The sequence below is a fragment of the Ursus maritimus genome, unplaced genomic scaffold, assembly GCF_017311325.1.
Source record: "Ursus maritimus isolate PB19 unplaced genomic scaffold, ASM1731132v1 scaffold_16, whole genome shotgun sequence".
Classification (NCBI taxonomy): Eukaryota; Metazoa; Chordata; class Mammalia; order Carnivora; family Ursidae; genus Ursus; species Ursus maritimus.
In genome coordinates, this window is record NW_024424008.1 from 49687218 (window position 1) to 49693372 (window position 6155).

Here is a 6155-nt window from a genome sequence, read left to right on the forward strand (position 1 = left end):
CCTCTCTGTTCCGTGTTGTCATCGGTGCTAAGCAACCTTCCACCTGGCCGATCCTGCCCTGCCTCCCCCTGAATTGTCCCTGTGACTTGGCAAATGTGGACGAGAATGTGTGGGAGTGTGTATGCGGGGCTCCAGGCTGGGCTGCTGGGAGGGAAGGCCGGCTGATGTAACAATAGCCACTTAGCTTAAGTGTCTTGTTTTGGCAAAACAGCTTCCTCTTGGTACAGCAATAGCGGGGTGGACTGTGCCCAGCCAGGCTGCCAGGGTGCTGGGGGGGAGGCACAAGGGAAGCCAGCACGGGGGACCCAGGGCTTTGTCAGGACCCAGCAGGACCACGTGGAGTGTGGCTCCTCTGATAGGACTGTCCAGGGCACCTCCATGAGGCACCAGCCCTGAATTGTGTCGCCACCCCGGAGTTGGCATAGAAGACACATGGGGGAAACTGAGGCAACAAGACCCTGGGTGATCAAAGATTATTTGCTTGGCAGCAGTAGGTCCTCAGTGTTCTTCAAACTCTTTGATGACTGAACAAATGAATGAATGAATACACGAATGAATGGACAAGGAGGTGTTTTGACGCTGGTCTAACGGGGATTCCCCGAGGCTTTTTCAGGAGGCATCGTAAACCAGGAGGAACTTCAGTGGTTGCCCAGGCCAGTAATTTCCAAGTTCTTTGTAGCAGCAGCTTCTTTTGTTCAAATGAAACAGTGTGTGGAGCCCCCTGTCCACCACTGCCAAGTAGATCTTCTCTGTTTGAAGTGGGGTGAAGCACTCCACACCCTTTCCCTGCTACAATGGTCCCGGAGGCATTTCCATGGAACCTCTTGTGCTCCGGGAACCCCACTTGAAGACAGCCGATTGTCCGCTCCCTTCGTTTTATAACTCAGGGAACTGAGGCCCAGAGAGGGCTGCAACTGTACCCAAGGTCCTGCACGGTGAGGAGCAGAAGCAAGATTCCCCTGTGGCTCCCGAGCCTGCGGCAAGAGAGGCCTCCGCTCGGCTTCTTAGTCCGGGGCCCACTTGGATTCCAGGGTTTCCCCAGTTTGGAAGGAGGGTGGAAGGAGGTGCTGGGGAATCTGCCTGTGCTCTGAGGGGGAGCCTGCACTTGTGGAATTTCAATGGGTTCGGGGAGGGGGGAGTAGGAGGGAACCCCGTGTGCCTGGAGGTAGAATGATGCCTGGGTTGAGCAGTAAGGAGGGGAAACAAGCATGATCCACTCCATCCCAGTTCAGACCAGTTCCTTGGAGCCCAGTTCAGTCCAGTCCGGTCCGTAGCAGAATGGGTTCAGGCTTCCCCTGCCATGGTCCAGGGGCTCCCCAGCATCCTGACAGGCGTGGCGGCCATTTAGGTCCTACGAATGGGAGCTCCTGATTTTTCTTGGTACCCTCTAGTGCTTCCACTGAGGCCTGGGGGCATCTCTTCCTGCCTAGCCCAGAATGCTGGGGGGCCAGGCTGGAGTCCTGCCTATGCCCCCCAACTCTGAACATCCTTGATACTCAGGGTCGCTGGGAGAGAGAAGCTGCCAAGGGGCCTCAGTCTGGTGAGGAGTCCTTCCCCATTGGAGCCTGGTAAGGGGCACTGGGAGAGCACAGTGATGGGCAGGAGCCTAAGGACAGGAGCCAGAAGATTGACATTTTGGGTCTGGGCACTGCCCCCAACTGGCTGTGTGCCCTTAGACAGGTTGCATTGCCTTTCTGGGCCTTAATCACCTTGTTAGTAGGATAAAGGAACTAGAACTAGAGGGTTTTCAAGCTCCTTGTAGCTCTGACAGCCTGTGATCTGCCTAGCCTGCTCTGGGGTGCAGACTGTGAGAAGGGATGGCCTAGGCACAGGAGGGAGGCCCTGCCAGCTTTGACTGGTCTCGAACGGGCTGTGGTGAACCTGCCCTTGGGTCCTGAAGTCATGTTACCACAGCTGCTGCCCAGGTGGACATTCCTGCAGGACCCTTTTGCTAGGTTCTTCTCCCTGCCTGCGTGGGCTCTGATCGGCGCATAGTGCTTCTACCCTGGAGTTCAGGCCGCCTCCTATGGTTGGAGAACAGTCTCTAAGCAATGCCTGGAGCTCAATTCTTGGTAGCAGGCACAAAACCAATCTGTGAGGTGGCTGCCACATGGCTCAGCATGGCAGAGGACCCCTATTTTCCTGGCATGGCTGGCTGGGCCTGCAGGAGATGCAGAGAGGCCAAGGGCAGGACCCCTGGGGTCCTTGCTCACTCACTGCCATCCCCCACCAGGTAAAGGCCCACGGGACAGGGTCTGCCACAGGAAGCCATAAAGATGTCCTATTCAGCCTGGGTTGGGGTATCTACCCTGGCAGCTGTGGCATAGAGGGCCATGGCCTACGTGCAAGGAGCTTGGGGTTTTAGTCTCTATTCTGCTGTGTAAGATGTACTGAAGTGACTCTGAGGAAAGCACACGAATGTTTTTTTTTTTTGTTTTTTTTTTTTAAAGATTTTACCCATCTATGTGACAGAGAGACAGCCAGCGAGAGAGGGAACACAGCAGGGGGAGTGGGAGAGGAAGTAGCAGGCTCCCAGGAGGAGCCCGATGTGGGACTCGATCCCGGTACGCCGAGATCACGCCCTGAGCCGAAGGCAGACGCTTTAACTACTGCGCTACCCAGGCGCCCCAGCACACGAATGTTTTAGGCCTCTACTTCCTTGACTGTAAAATGGGAATAATAATTTCTGATCGACTCCTGTTTAGGGAAGTGCTTGGAAGGCACCCCAGAACAAGGGATTGCTCTTTTCAGCCCCCTCTCTGGCTCATTGCTCACTGCCTCCCTGCCTCCCTGCAGAGCCCTGCTCAGCCTGCCCTCCAGCCAGGCCACCTCCTGCCCCAGAACACCTCCAGGGGGCCTGTTGTGAGTGGCGGCCCCTGGGGAATGCAAAGGCACAGGCAGGTGGGAGTCATGGCAGCCCAGCATATAGGCCTGGTCTGCGATGCAGTGAGGGCTCAGGAACGTGTTACCCCACAGGTGAACCCCAGAGACCACCCTAGGGGCTGGCAGGGAGGAGAGGAAGGACCAGGAAAGAATGATTGGCTGTGCTTAGCCGGGGAAATGGCCCAGTCACCCACCCTCTGACTCTGCCCTGCCCACCTGCTCCCAGATGGGCAGAGGGGCCTCTCACCCACAGGCAGGTCGTGGGGAGCCTGGAGTTGGTCATCTGAGTTCCATTGCAGGGTCTTCTGCTCGCTGGCAAAGGCCCGGATTTGGTCTGGTTCTGGTCTGGGCTCAGCCCCTTGCATCTTGGGGCTCTGGGCAAGATGTCTCCTCCTGCCCTCTTTCCCACCTACTCAAGGCATCTGCTCTGAGGGTGAGGCCAGGCCGCCACGAGGGAGGCTGGAATCTCAGCAGTTGCTCTCCAAGAACTGAGGAGAGGAAATGAGTTACTGCTGTAGTAGGTCAGACATCAGGAAGAACCTCCAGGAGGTGGGGGTGGCTGGCCTTGAAATGCATAAAGAATGGCTGTGGAATCTATTCTAGTGGCCCCTGAAAAAGGGGGCTCTTTTCAGCATTCTGTGATGGTTCAGGTTGAGGTTCAGTCAGCGGGATGGGGCAGACAGCCTCACTGTGGAGGCTGCCTTCCTCTGGTCTTGGGGCTGCCCGTCCATCCTGCTGGGGTCCATGGTTCCCCACACAGCAGCTGTCATGTGGATCTTGAGGTTAAGCCTCTTCTCTTGCCCTGGTCTTTGGGGCCCAGATCTCTGCATGTGCCTCCCACTGACTCTGACACCAGGGTGCTCGCTCTACTGAGCCCAGGCCCTCCACAGCCTCCAGCTCTTTCTTGGATTTGCCCTGTCTACCCGCAAGGCCCCGCTTCCCCTCCATGTGCTCTCCCCCACGCCCCAGCCCTGGGAAGACCTGACACCGCTGCTGAAGCTTAGAGGCAGCAGCTGTAGGGCTGGGGCCTCTTCACCCCCTTCCTGCCCCTTGGGTACCAAGCCCAAGATGAGTCCCATTTTACATTGCCCCGGCTCCCTCTAGACTCAGAGAAGAGAGACCCAGAGTAGGGGTCTCCTGCCTGGCCCCAACTCACCTCCCCAGGGCCTCTCCTCCCTGCTTCCTATGGGCGGAGGCCTTGGGTGGGCATGTTGGGTCCTACGTGCGGGTGGGGTGGAACCAGGACTGGGGAGAGGGCTGAGCAAGGCTCAGGAGGCCCCCTCATCTTTCTGGTTGCCCCAGGCTTCCCACTGTGCCTGCCCCCCCAGCTACCCCTCTGGTCTAACTCCCTCCCACTGCACCTGCATCCCCTAGCCTTCGCACTGTCTCCCTTGGGGCCTCCGCCAACTGTGGGCCCCTTTGCTCCTGCTACGGTGATGTGGTCCCAGAACCAGGGCAATGGGGTCCTGCTCTGGTGGGAACAGCCTGAGCTCTTGAATGTGAATCAGAAGGTTGTGATAAGTCCGTACAAGCCTGCCAATCAGATCAGGGGCTCTGGGCATGCTCTTTAGTCCCCTGCAACCTGGGTTCCTTAAGGATAAGCTAGGGGTCATAGTCCCTGCCCAGCTTGCTAACGAGGCCCCATGAGAATCACAGGAAATAATGGGCGTGGAAGCTCTTCGCGTGCTCTCAGCCTCAAGGAAATGAAGGAAGTGACCGGGGACACTCTTGTTACTGTAGGTCCAGACTCTCCTTGCTCCTAGTAGGCCTAGTCTGGGTCTGAGCCCTGTCACTCAGCCCTGAGAGGTGAGTTTGGGGCATGTTCTTAACCTCCCAGGACCTCAGTTTGAAAATCTATAAAATGGGGCTAACAAAACCAGCCGTAGAGAGCTGTGATGAGGCTGAAACAGGTTCAAGCTGAGTGCCTAGCGGCTGCTGCCTTTGTTACGGTGCGACACACGTTTACAGCCCAGGCTCTTCTGTGTGTATCTTGCAGTTATCGGGGGAAGGAGGCAAGGTCGTTCCCACCTTACACGCGTGGGGATAGACTGGCGTGTTCCCTCACTTGCCCAGGACAGCCCATTCAGGATGGATGCAGTCGTATTTGAACACAGATTCTTCTACTTCAAGTCTAGTGTCTTTAACAGATAAACACCCACTGTCACAGCTCACGGTCACCGAGTCCTTACTGTACACACACCATCTAGCACTACAATGCTATGAAGCAGGGTGATTGGCTCACCGTACAGCTAAGAAAATGGAGGTATAATGAGGTGGGGTCACCGGCCCAGAGTCCCTTGCTGGTGTAGAGTGTGCGATGCCTGGCATGCTGCCTCTCCTGTTCCCGGGCTCCACCAGGTCCTGGCAGGCCCCAGGACCCCACCTGTGATTCCCACCAGAAAGTTCCATAAGACCAAGATCACTGCAGGACCACTGTCCCCACTGCCAGGCTCCCCATGGCGCTCCCAGCCCACAAGACCCCAGGTCCCCTTTCTCAGACCACGTCACAACTGTGGAACAAGCATCCTGTGTACAGGGGCCTGGAGAAGACTGTTCTGGGGGCCCTTGCTGCCGACTGGAGAGGGCAGGGGACTCAGACACACACAGGCTTGGGGCAGCATCCCAACTGTGTGATTCTGGGCAATCTGAGCACTGAGCCTTGGTTTCCTCATCTGTAAAATAGGCTTCTAAAAACACCTGACTCTCAGGGTTGGAGTGAGGACCTTATGAGACCACAGATGTGGAAGTTTACTGTAAATTTTAAAGTAACGTACACGGTGAACTATTATCATTTTATTGCATCCTGTGGTAAGAATGTGCCCCCAAGGGTGGGGAAGGCTTAGAGTGTGAGCAGAGCAGGGAGGGAAGGCTGGCAGGCCAGTTGAGGTGCCCAGTGCCAGGGTCCCGGGCAGGTGCCAAGCCTCTGGCCACCGTTAGAAGCACAGGGTCTACACAGCCTGGGTTTGTCTCTGTCATTGAAGGACCTTAGTCTGGCCTTTGTCCAGCACCCTCTTTTCTCCCTAAGATGAGCTCCCACCACCTTTCAGTCCTTTGGTCACGCCCCACGGCTGTTAAATCTCAGGCGTGCGCTGTGTGGGCCAGTGGAAAGGCGAAGGGAGATGATCGTTTCCCGCCCAGCTGCGGTGTGCCAGACATAGGCAAGACATTTCCTATTTTATCTTATTGAATCCTCAGGGTCATTGGTCCCATTCTACAGATTAAGAAAAAGAAAAAGGAAGATTAAGTGTCTTGCCCGAGGTCACACTGCTGGG